At 49.3% G+C, this 13,337-nt stretch overlaps 1 protein-coding gene across 3 annotated transcripts in view; it reads left to right on the top strand.

Moving 5' to 3' along the window:
* RALY (RALY heterogeneous nuclear ribonucleoprotein) overlaps positions 1-13,337 on the top strand; it is a 118,301-nt gene that overhangs the window by 82,902 nt on the left and 22,062 nt on the right. The window lies entirely within an intron of this gene.

Genomic DNA, 13,337 nt, shown 5'->3' on the forward strand with positions numbered 1-13,337 from the left:
GCTGTGCGATGATGGGTGGAGAATTCCCTGTTTAGCCAGGTCTTAATCCAAGCTGATGTTTTACTGTTCAGGTTTCTAGTGGAAACATGTGCCCCAAGTCAAACATCTGAAAGAAGTCTGTGTTTATTGATACTATTATTACCTCTATAAACCCAGCTTGGGATCTTATTGTAAAGTGATCTCATTTTACTTTGACAAGGTGTATATTCCATATATGTGAGCTGATTGGCATTAATGATCTTCCAGACGTTATATATAGCAGCTATCACTGTCATCATTTGCATTTACAGGTTGCTTTTCGTCAAGGTAATTTGCAGCCATGAGCAAATCTTCATGACTTTATATTGAGCCCAAAAGGCAACCCCTTTATGCAGATGTGGACTATGGCACATGGAGGTTAAAGATCATAGTGTAAGAGAGGATTTCTCCCTGCTTTCCTATGTAAGTTGTTCCTGTGGGTGCTTCAAAGGGGAAGATTTTTATTTCCTTACATGAAGGATGATCAACACCCTTTCTACAGCGCCCTCCCAGTTTTAGCTGTTGTCCCCAGCTGGAAGCCGGTTGCAGTGTATCTGAACCATTGAGACAAGTTAAGATGTTAAATAACTGTGAAGGAAGTGACTGCAGTGATATTTACCCCTCTGTGCTCAGGAGCCAGAGGTCAGCTGGGCAGGTAGCACTGTGAGAGAACACCTCAGCAAAGCCAGAAAAAAGGGGGGAAAAAAAATGATGTTTTGAATAGCCTCAAGTGATAAGAGCTGACTTGATGCCCCATAAGCTGCAGGTATCAGAAAACAAGCCATCCTTTTTTCCCATCGCACCTCTGGTCCTTCCCAAATGCTCCCATGGGGCTCATTCAGCATTTACACATGAGAACTAACTAGAGGAATCAAGTGTGGGTTGGATGGCCAGGGTTTATCTGTTTGGGTCAATAGCAGGTTTCCTGGGGAGGGGTTCATCATCCGCCACACTGGTGAAGCCCTGGGCATCTGAGTGCCAACACCAAGTCTTGAGTGGGTGTGAAAGACGCACGGTGCTCTCTGCAGCAGGAGCAATGTGGTGTCTGTGTTCTGGGGGATGAAAATAATGCAGGCAAGCTCATCCAAGCAGGGCAGGGGGAGCTCAAGGTTATGAAAATGAAATCATTCTTCTTTTGCTTTTCCAATGACTGCTACTGTTAAAATGAGTAATTGTGGAGCAGCCGTGTTCAGACAGATCTGTTGCTGCTCACAGTTCTTGGTGATAGTCAAAGATGTCCTACACAGCCAGGAAAGCAAACAGCAGCTGAAAGTCACACTGGCTCGAGTGAGCGTTGGTAGACACAAACCCAGGCAGCCAGTTTTGCTGATGAAAGATCAGATTTGATAGGGTAAAATAGGATAAAGTATGGGTAACAGGATAAATGCCAGCCTGCATGGTGAGGGAGGGTAAATGAAAGACAATCAAGCTTTGCATGTGAGGTTGTCAGCCACATTCTTCAGGGGACCTGCAGGCAGTTCTTTGCACTGAGTGGGCACATTAGTCCTCTGCTGGTGTTACAGGCAGTGGCTAGGTGTTGGCCAGTGCCAGATGTAGGACACAAGCTCCAGACACAGTCATGACTGTGGTCCCTGCTCTGGTTTGGTTCCCGTGGCACACCTTCAGTGGGGTCTCATAGAGAAAACCCTGGGGAGAAGCCCATCTCAAAGATTTTAGCAATAGATATTGTTGCCTGGGAAAGCAAAGTTTGTCACTGTGAATGCTCCCTCCACCATGCCCAACAAATTAAAGCCACACAGGCAGTAAACTTCCATGGGCCATTACCCCGCTCACATGGAGGTTAAGTGTGATGAGGGCCAAATTGCCATTTAATGTGATCTAATTGATTTTATAAGCTGTTGTGTTAACAAGAAGCTCTGCAGTGTTTCGCTGGCATCACCCAGCAGTTTGGTAACACCCGGTGCGTGCCCTTCCCCTGCAGCGGATGAGCACTGGGAGTCACTGACAGGCATCGGCTTTGTGTGTAATCTGCACACTGGGGCTAGTCCCCAGGGCCAGGACTAGAGAAAGGGTGCTACAAAGACCTGGCCAAGGTTGTACTGGGCTTGGAGCAAGCTGCTCTAGTGGAAGATGTCCCTGCCCATGGCAGGGGTTGGAACTGGAGGAGCTTTAAGGTCCCTTCCAACACAAACCAGTCTGGGATTCTGTGATGACCTGAAGAGCTTCTGTCTTCCTGCCATGACTCGGGGGCCAGTAGCTTACCTACATGACTGAGGGGAAGAGTGTCTGGTGCAGAAAAGCTGTTCAGCATCCCATGGGAATGGAAGGGTTGAGCAGCCCATGCTGGTGGGGAGCTGCAGGGTCCCCAGAGAGCCAGGCTGTTCTTGGTGCCAGCTTCATCAGAAGGCAGACAAGGCAGCACAGCACCTGGCACTAACTGTATCCTTTGCCACTGTCCTGCAAGCAAGAAAAATGAGCAAGCTGCTTGTTTTATTTTGTTTCTGACTTGACTGCAGAGCTCTTCTGGCCCCATCCTACCACCCAGTGCTGGTCATGTCCCAGTAACCCTAGCCCTCAGCTCCTGCAGCCCTTCACTCTTGTCTCCTGCTTGGGAAGGCAGGAGTTGATCCAGCTCCCCAGAGGTTTGCCCAAGGCGACATTGAGGTTGATAAAAACCCATACAGTAGCCAGTGATGCCCTGCATGCACTGAAGTGGTTTTAGTCCTGACTCCCTCTCAGCCTGATGCCGTGAATCCCACCGGTTCTGACTAACGGTCCCAGCAACTGTGCAGGATATTCAAGTTGCTTTTCATTTATGGATTCAGTGGGTCCCTGGTAATTGGAACATGGCAACTTCTAACACATAACAGATGATATGGTGGTGGAGAGAATTTGTCATTGCTTCACTCCCCTGCAGCAAGAAGGGCTCATAAGTCACAGCTGACAAATCTTTTAATGACTTCTAAACTTCATTTACAGCAAAGAATGAGCATAATCAACAACACTGATGGGGTACTAATCATCTTGTATTATTAAAAAAGGGGTCAGTGTCTTTAGCCTCCTCTGTGGTAGTTTAACACTGTGATAGGAAGGGTGATGCTCTCCTGGAGAAGGGCTGGCAGAGTGTGAAGGGATATAAATGGCATCAGCAGTGAGCCCCAGGAGTCCACACAATCCTGAACCATCACACATAATCACGGTATGCAAGAGTGGCATGAGGGTATTGATGAAGAATGAGAGCAGTAGATGAGGTACTTTTATCTCTGGCTTTGACCCAACACTTGCTGACGTCAGTGGGAACATCACCAGACCATCAGTCACCCCTGGGCTTCAAGTGAACTGATGCTGAGGGTAGCACAGCACATGGGAGCGGATGTACCCTCCATAAATCCAGGCTTTCTTCTACTCTTTGCATCTGGAGAACTGGGGAGGCAAAGACCAGTAGGTGGGGAGCAGGATTTATTATTTCTCAAATGGGAAAGAAATGGCTACCAACATAGGTCTTGACATAGTGGTCGTCTCGAGCAGCTCAGCTGCTTTTCGGGTGTCCCTGTTCCACCCTGCAGGCTCCATCCTTCCCATATGAGATGCTTTCCTTGGGTTGAGGGTCCCTCCCCAATTACTGTGGAGCCTTGGAGGTGGTATTTAGACAACCAAACCTCAGCAAATCCCACCTCAAGTGAGGTAAGAGCCCACATCTCAGCGGCTTGACTTTCTGTATCATAATCATTTATGTCAGTCTGCATATTTAGGGTCTGACATAATTTTTAAAGGCAGTCAGCTGCTAATTAACTGAGAGAGGAAAGGAGCATGTCAGAAACCTCCGCTGTTAAAGAACTGAAGGTTAGTGTGCCAACGACCAGCAATTTTCTCTTGCTCTGCATCCCTAAGGCTCCCCATCCCCGCTTCAGCTCCATGGGGAGCAAGCGCCCGGCTTTGGTGATACCCATGACCCGAAGTCCGGTGGAGGTGTAGGGACAATCAGCTGGTTTTCTCTGTAGGAAACACGGACAAGCGTTTTGGAGGAACAGTTTGATCTGGGTCCCGGAGGGACTCCTTTGATCTGCTTGTGGTGACTGCACTCACTGTGTCCTCCCCAGCTCTTGGCTTTGCCAGGTCTTCTGGCACTTGGGGCTTTGCTGAAATCCCCAGCAGCAGGAAGCACGTGGTGATGTGGAAATCCCTGATTTCTGCTCAGTCATTCAGGAAAACCAGCCATAGCCCTCATGGCTTGGAAGAGGCAGGGATGGCCCCAGGAACCCAGCACAACCTTTGGGATGAGCAGGAGCAGCTTGGCTGGGATCAAAGTAGTGTTTGTGTGTTAAAGGGGCTGTGGCATCAAGGTGCAGGACTTGTGCTTAGATAGAATGGCTAAATACTGAGAATTGCATCAGTGAAGCTCCATCTGCAGCAGTTCCTTTTGGAAGCTGGGTGGCACTGGCAGGTGATTCAGTTACCTAGTGGTGGGTTGGCAGCATGAAATAGGAGCCCACATTTCCCCCCTACTTCTGGAGGCCCATATATCCTCACAGGAACCTGTATCATGTAGGTTGGACAGGGCTTGGAGCAACCTGGTCTAGTGGAAGATGTTGCTGCCTGTGGCAGGGCCTTGGAAGTGGATGATGTTAAGGTCCTTTACAACCCAAACCAGTCTGGGATTCAATGATTCTATGCCCTATTTAGGCTGTGACATGGCTCAACGCTGGATCTTGGGAGTGCTCCTGAGGCTACCCATTAGCCATGGCCAGAGGTGTTTTGTATGAGGAGGTGAGCGCTGGGCTCATGGACCAGAGCAGGAGGCGTTTCTGCAGCCAGCCTGGAAGCCCCGCTTTCCCACCACTCCATTTCCTCTCTGCCATAAGCAGGAGCTGCAAAAGGCATCAGCAAAGATGCCAGTTCATTAACAGCTCAGAAAGTTCCCAGAAAGTTCACTTGCTTTTCCTCATAAATAAATCATTTGCTGTTAAAACAACATTTGGTCTGGTGGGGGGGAGTTGTTCATTAAGGAACATCAAGTCAATAGGCAGTTGATGAGAACCCGTCTCCACTGAGTACGAGTGGGAGAGTGGGGGATGGAAACATTGTGTTTTCCTATTAGGCTGCGAATGATAAAGAATTAAAGAATAATTCTCAAGAAATTAGTCATGGCCAGCCATTAATGAACATCTCAGAAACACACTAATGAGCTGCCTTCAGATGCCTGTAAAAAAGGGCTTTAATTAGATTAATACATGTAGCATTGTCCATAGCCCAGTAGGTAATCATCAGGATCTGCACGACTGGGATTATGGATGACATTCTATTTAATTGCTGTTTCCTTTTCATTTTCTTCCCCCCCCCTTTTTTTTTTCCTTTTAAAGATTCTTTCCTCCAAAGAATTTTGTTTCTGTTCTCAAACATAATCTAAACATTATCCGTGGAATTCTGCATCTGAAAGTGCTGCCAGGCTGGGCTTATCTGATTCAATTGACCTTTAAAATTTATTTTGCTGCTGTCAAAAAGAATGTTAGTCTGTTCATGAGAGATTTCCAAGGCGATTAGAAGCAGGCTCCTGAAGTCAACTTGTTGCATATTCTGCAATTAAAGAATGATCCTTTTTTGAGGTTTTTTTTTTTTTTTAGGAGAAAAATGCCTTCATTTAAGGAATATTTTCATGGGAAAAGCAGAGTCTAGGAAAGCTCAATGAGAATGGGGTGTTCATGTTCAAGTGCAGAGGAGCTCCTTCTTGTAGGGTGAAACCCAGCATGGTGATCCATGTAGGCTTCAGAGGATGCTTTCATTCGTGCTCCTAGCACACTGCTGATGGTGGGGTTTCCTTTTTTTGCCTCGTATGCTGTCAGGACTCTCGTGTTTTAAATGCAGTGTTGTTAGCTTTGGAGTGGAAACCCAAATTTAACCCACCAAGGTCGATACCTGCCTGAAAATCCTGGTCAGTGCATGACACATCCTTGTTTCCAAAGAAATGCATCTCTGAGCTGTAGGGCAGGACTGAGGGTCAGGGGCACTTTGAATGCTCCTTGCTGTCACACTGCACTGCTGGTAGGACAGGGTTTGTCCATCTTTGGCCCAAGGAGAGACTTTGGCTTTACAAGCAGGTGGGAGGGAACACTGCCTCCAAAGCCAATGCAGATCAGCAGCTTTGGTGTAAAGGTGATGATCCATGATCATCATGTATATGTGCACACCTCTGGTATCTGCCTTATGGGAGCCATGTCCTGCCCCACAGGGAGTCCTCTTAGCTCCAGCATGACCACACACATGTGTTTGTCCTTTGGAATGAGACCCAAGTTTGTGGAGACAGGCAGGGTGAGGGGCAGTGCTGCTGCAGGGGCTGCTTGGATGCATTTCAGAGGATCCAGCTGCAGGTCATCCCTTTATCGCAGTTACTAGACAGGATTTAAGGCACTAATGAATAGATTTTTAAGCTTTCTGTAGGCATGAATAATATGTAGGACAGACAGTTACGAGCCACAGCTATAAACTGTGTGCTGACCTGACAGACTTTGTAACCGTTGTACCTTTAGCAACTGATTAAATACTTATTAAACCAGCTATTGATTATTTATGGAAGGATTTACCAGTTGCACTGCAATTTAAATCAGAGCCAGCTGGCAGGATTTCTCCAGTTCAAAATGGCTTGTTGTTTTAATTAAAAATTAAAAAAGGAGGCTGTTTGCATAGCAAGATGGATAGTTGAAGGAAGATTATGAGAGATCTAATTCTGTCCATGCTGCTGTGTGCTCAGTATCCGCTCATCTGGGCAGCAGCACCCTGCATCAGAAGGGAGTTAATCCCAAATCTGTGGAGGTAGCACTCAAAAATAGGTTATGGAGTCCAGCTCTGCCTTCCTCTCCTCTATCCAGCACAAAGGCATCAGCATCCCCATGCTTGCTGGTCCCAGTGCTTCAGCCATAGGTGACGTAACCCAGTGTGTACTGGTGACACAGAGCGGCTCTGGGAGAGGATGCGCCGGTGTAAATGAGTGTCAGAGGTGGCAGAGGGTAAGATGGATCAAGGGAACAGACCAGCCCCTCCTACCAGAACCCTGTGAAATGCAGAACTCAGCATCTGCCACAAGCTAATGGTGTCAGGCAGGATTATTTGCGTACGTCCCGCAACAAATGTGCTTGAATCAGGTGTGTCTGATGTTTTCTCTCCCTCCTGCTCAGTAGCTTTGCTCTCTCCTCTGTGCTACCCAGGTGCACAGGATGAATGCAGCCACCATCTAAACAGGGGTGAAGGAGACCAGAGGTGGGCAGCAGCTACACCCCGTCCTTCACCCACCCCATAAACTGAGACCTGAGTGCTCGGTAGGGAGCAGGCAGTGAGGGCAGGTTATAAATACAGCTGTGACCCCGAGCTCCCCAGGAGTTCCCAGTGTGCTCGCAGAGGGAGTAATTGCTGGATGCTCTCCTGTGACCCTGGGTGGTGCAGATGCATCACCACATATGTCATTACAGGCAGTCACCATCCAGAGTTGTTACAGCAGCAGCGTCTCCTGCATGTCAGGTGTTAAAATCATTTCATTCTACCAAGGAAAATATGATGTGCAGGGTGGAAACTGGGCTGAAACTGGACCTGCAGAGTGTGTGTGCTCGGGAGGAGGAAATAGTGTCCTCAGGCACTTTACAGGGGGGGAAAGATTTGCAAAGGGAACCCACAGCTTCACAAGAAGTTAGTCTGGCTCCTGCTGAGCTGATCTCCAGCATTCTGGCTCTGCCGCCTCTCTGAGCAGAGCAGAGATTTCCCCAAAAGTCAGCCCTGGTCCTGCAGAACTGGTCTAATAATTGTGACATCTTTGTCTGTATCCTTTTTTTAATAACTTTCTGGTCCCTTAACAATCACGTTTGAGAGAATCGAAGCTGTTTCCCCCAGAAACCCCAAGGACTGGTTTCCTTCCAGTTTACTCCATTTATTGAGCCATGGAACAGTGAACAGGGTCTTTCTGCTCTCCGGGAGGAGGGCTGAGCCCCTCTGGATTTCTGTGCAGGACATGCTGGGGACTCAGGAGTTATTAAAAACATTGCAGGGCTTGTGTTGGTTATTAAACTAATGCTTTGGAGCTCAGCTCTGGCATTTGGGGACTCACTAGCAAATTACTTGCAGCTCCTGGGGGAGGAATGATTGGCACCGGGGGTAGTAGGGACTTTGCTTTTAAATGCATGTGCATTCCTGTGCTGTCAATGGTGCTGCGGCAGCGCAGTCAGTGGAGCTCCTCTGTCTTGTAGCTGTCTCTGTTTTGTTCTAAGACTCAGGGTGTTTTGGCTAAAAGAAGGACTGTTTTAGTCAGAAATCCCTTAGAGATGAGCATCTGGGTTGATGGCTGCCTGAAGGGAGATGCTCAGTGTCACAGCCATGCCAGTCTGTGCTGGGGCATGTTAACTGCCTTGTTCCTCCCTAAAAACCATCCTTCTTCCCACTTGTAAGGAAGATGTACAGACATTACAGTTGGGGGTGAAAGGAGGTGGGCACCCTCCAAAAAGCAGTGAGGTGGTGCAGAACTGGGTTTTGTCCTGTGAAAGAGTATGGTTAAAGAAGACCTGAATCAAGCTGTGTCATTCAGGCTTCCTCCATCATTGAGCAGGGGTGCAGCAGCCCTGGCATCAGAGCTGGGGACCCCCAGCTCTCACTGGAGCATAGTGCACCACAGGCTGCAGCATCCATCACGTGTGCTGGCAAGACACAGGTTTGCTGCTGCTTTTTTCAGTACTCCAAATGCCAAGCCGTCCCCAAACCTGGCCCTGGTCCCTGCAGGATGTCTTCATTTGTCATCTGGCTCACAGTGGAAAGCCACTGAGTTGGGAAAACTTGTTACTGGACGGAGGATGAAAAACCACATCTCCTCTTTTGTGAAGAAGCGTGATAAGAGGAGAATGAGAGCCCGGCTGCGTGTTGCCATCACGCTGAAATAAAGAGCTTTCTGCAAGAGAGGGTGGTGGGGCTCAGTGGGTTTGCTTTGCCTTTTTCTTCTCTGACAGTTCATCACTAAGACAGAGGCTCCTAGGGATTTCAGACACCTGGCTCTCAATTAAACAGCTAATCTGTGAAGCAAGGCACTTAAAGCAGGGAGGAAAAAAAGCAGCCCTGGCCTTGGGCTCTTACCAGATTGAATATCAGTGTTTTGAAGGGATTCCTGGATGTTTGTGGCAGCAGGGACTGTGACACTCTTTCCGGCCGTGCTGTCCTAGGACAAAGTGCTAGCGGTGGGTATCTGTGCACCCCTGAGTGCTGCAGCATCACTGGGGCCATGTGCAGGCAGGCACAGGCTCTCCTTAAGCATGGGAGCTGTGTGGGACCTCAGAGTGGTCCTCACACCTCCAAGAAATGGCACTGGGGATCCTTGACTTCTTGGGTACAAGCTCAGTCAATCCCATGCTTTCTTCTCAGTCTGGCAAACAGGTTTCCTCGTGCCATGCATAGCAGGGTGGTGAATCCATGGAGAGCTGTGGTCCTGGCATCTGTGGTAGGGGTAGGCTGCAGGGGTGATGGTCAGGGGATGGTGGGAGAGCCCTGAGGTGGCACAGCATACCTGCAGATGGATGTGATTATGGGGTCACTGTGGTGTGGCTTGAAGGAAGGAATTTATGACAATCTCATCCTTAAATCTCCAAAAGTCTCCTATGTCATTGGGTGCGTTTGGGAGCGGGAGGTGTGGTTATGATGTTTCTGTAAGCTTTGATGAGGCTGGTGGCACACACCCTCCAGACCTCTCCTGCCTGGGCCTCAGTTTCCCTTGCAGAAAATCACAGTCATCTGTGCTTGGTGTTCTCTGAGGTTCTAAAGGTGAAGGACCCCTGTATGCATTCATCTATGTCCAAGTGTTATTACTACTTGCCTTCTGTCTTGTTCTCTTCCAACCCAAGTCTGTCTTGTTGCAGTTGTGCTTGGGGCATGAAAGGTAAAATAATAGCTGTGAAAATGCATCTACTGAAGGCTGATAGTTATTAGAATATTGATCTATAACCAGTTTATATGTGTCTCTGCTGTGTATATTTTCCTATTCAGGCATGTCACTCATGTCTGAGTTACTCTGCTCTGAATCATGCCCACTGGTTTTTATGTGTCCTGTCAAAGAGACGATGGCATGAGAAGACGCTGTACTTCATAGCACTGCTCTGGTGAGCTGTGCTGTTTCGCATGGAAAGGACACTAAGCCAATGTGCCTGATGGTTGTGCTGAATGTAATCTGGGCACGACAAAGTGCTCTGATGGAAGGCAGTTAGTTGGAGTATGAAATATTAATATGCAATGATTAAGGTGTCCTTTTTCAGTTGTTACAGTAAGAGGGGACCAATGAGTGATGTGAAATGAATATTGTGTGTGAGAAGAAGCCCCATATGAACAGAACAGAGGAAGCAAGGGAGGCTGCGTTCTCCAGGGGATGCCAGGCTTGCACAGGGCAGCAGAAGAGCACTTTGCACAGCGGTTTTGAGCAGTGACCAGTGGTTTATAAGCTGCAAAGCGAGAGGAGTGCAGGCTCTCTGTTAGGCTGAGGACAGTGCTGGTGGTGCTCCAAATCTCAGAGCAATGCTGTGCTAGGAGCCCAGAGTCCCAGCTCCTCGGCCTTATGCAGAGCTCCCTGCCCAAGCCCCGCTCCCTGCCTGGGCTGGCACAGTGTCAGTGTGCAGATGGCACTGGGAGAACACCTCATCTGCAGAGACACTGGGGCCTCGCTGGCTTCCTCCCAAGTCTTTCCCAGCAGCGTGGCCATTGCCTTGCTTGACCTTGAGCTTGCCATCTGGTGACCCCATCCCATCACTCATCAGGCACAGGCACATCTCCTGTGCAGACCCGCAGTGTCCTGACATGGCCCCAGAGCCACTGAGACTTCCACCAGGGAGCCAAGGGCAAGGCTCTACCAAGGGAGGTGGATGCTGAGCTCCCCACTCCATCACTGGTCCCTGCAATGGGTGGTAAAAGTGACTTCTCCCATTGCCAGCTTCTATAGCCACAGGCTTTATGAGGCTGTAGGGATGCAGCATCCCAGGCGGGGAGAAGAGACAAGCACGTGCTTTTCCAACTGCAGGAAGCAGTGGGGAAGGCCACAGGAGCCAGACGAGGAGGGTGCAAGGTGGGGACAGGGAGCAAGGACCTGGGAGAGGTGCAAGTTCCTCTTCAGCCCCCACCTCCATGGCGACCAAGGTCATGGAGGAAAGGATTTGGAGAAGTCTTTCCCCAAGGGAAGATCCATCTGAGAAACAGCTCAACTCCATCCAGCTTTTATTTTTAAGCAAACCCATAGAGCAAAGTGTCCATTGACAGCAGCAGAGCTGGCTCATGCTGCACCTGACGAGAGGCTGCAGACACTAGATTTGGGGGAAAATCACATGGTTTATGCCCCACACCCTTCCATTCTACCCAAATCCCCCAGACAGCCTTTTCTGTTCTCATGCACAGAGGCAGCTTAACCCGTGTTCCTCCTACACAGGCTTAAGGAGTTCAGTGCCCTGGTATACTTGGTGTTTGCAATGGCAAGCAGCTGGTCAGGGGTTCTGACTGTTGCAGTAACGCACATCTGGGCTGGTGAGGGTTCAGGAAGGGTTTGGGCAAACAGCAGCCTGGCTTTTCCCTAAGCTGGGACTGGGCGGGATAGGAGCAGTAAAACTCTTCAGTGATGGGGTGTGAAGACAGAGACAGTGTAGTAGTATATTTGAGTGCTAGGTTTTGTTTTGAGGAAGAAGGCATTCTCCCTGCCTGCGTGTGGCTGGGTCAGACCTGGAAATAGTGTGGGTCAGTCTTCTCTATTGTATACTTTCGAGCTGGACTGAAGTTCCAAAGCCTGGAGGTACAGAGCCAGTGACAGGAGCCCTGATGCTTGTCTATATGGGTAGAAGTACCCTCAGACAAAATGGGACTATGGACAGGAGCAGCCCCTGCTGGGTATCACAGAATCATAGAATTAACCAGGTTGGAAGACCTTTAAGCTCAAGTCCAACCATTCCCCTGCACTGCCAAGGCCACCACATGGCACTGAGGGCCTCGGCTACACGGGGTGTGAACACTTCCAGGGATGGTGACTCCACCACTGCCCTGGGCAGCCTGTATCCCAAGGGGCATCACATGCCAGAGCATCACATGCTGACAGTGTCAGTGCCTCGGGCAGGCTGGGCTGCGAGCAAGGGGCTGGGGACTGGATCCACGGGAGCTGCACCTATGCAGATGGGCAGCTGCCACTGTCCCCAGCTTGTACCCAGACAAACTTGGTCTTTAAGCCTAGAGAGCCAAAGCCCCAAAGGCAAATGGTGCTTTAGCTCTGCCCAGTGCCAGGGCAGATGCTGGGGACTACCAGGGAGGTGATACCATGGGACTATGGTAGCAGTGCATCCCCTGTGCCAGGCTCAGTGACAACCTGGAGTTGAGGGGACACTGGTGGCATTGCCCAGGTGCTGGGAGTACCTGTAGGTGCTGCTGAAAGAAGCTGGGGAAGAGCAGCAGCACCTCCATGTGCATCATAAAATACCTTCCATAGCTCTGAGCTGACTTTTCCCAGGTAACAACCACATGTTATGTCTGGATCATACAATAGCGATCCTAAAGCATCCCCTCTCTTTCTGGAAGATGAAAATCAAACCGATGTCTTTGGACAGCTCTGATTTTCTCTGCAGGAATGCAATCGGGCAGCCAGAGTAGCTTTAATTTCACACAATATCCAGTCCTGTCCTTGGTCCTCTTAGTCCTCGGAGCTGAAGCCTATGCTCAGAGGCTGCCTAAAAATACCCTAGGCAAGAAACTTGGAGGATTGTGCCTTACAGCTATGGGAAGCGGGTTGGAGTGGCTTCCAGCTGATCTGGCTGATGGCTTCGCGATTTCCAAGCTAACAGTGACACCTCCTGTCAGCACAAGATTCTGCTCAAAGCCCAGCATGCAAATACACAGGCAGGCAGAAGAGTGCAGATACCGGATAGAAGCACATGGAGCTGTTTGCCACTTGCATCCAGAAAACTCAAATCCTTTCGCAGCTGCAAGTGCGGATCCACAGGGATGAGGCTGTCCCTGTGCATGGTGAGAGCTGGCCTGTGTTGGGTGGTACTCAGCTCAGGAAAGCTTGGTAAGGTGGGCATGAGCAAAGGTGCTGACTACAGACTGCTTTCAAAAGAGCAGCTCTTTGAATTGTAATTAAGTATGGAGAGGTAGAAGCTTTTGTATAATAGTATTAAAGCTTTATGTAGGTGTAAAATGCATTTAAATCTTGTTTTGGCCATTAAAAGCGACCAGCTTGCACCCAGAGTGTCAGCCTGATAAATAGGTTTCCAACAAGAGCTGTGACAGTCACCTCCCCAGTACACAGGGGGTCTCTGGAGATGGGACCCCCTCAGCTGTGACTTGCTGATGTTGAGGAACTGATTCCTTTGCTCCAG

Source organism: Pezoporus occidentalis, unplaced genomic scaffold (assembly GCF_034315485.1).
Source record: "Pezoporus occidentalis ecotype Australia unplaced genomic scaffold, CSIRO_AGI_Poc_V1 ctg83, whole genome shotgun sequence".
Taxonomy (NCBI): Eukaryota; Metazoa; Chordata; class Aves; order Psittaciformes; family Psittacidae; genus Pezoporus; species Pezoporus occidentalis.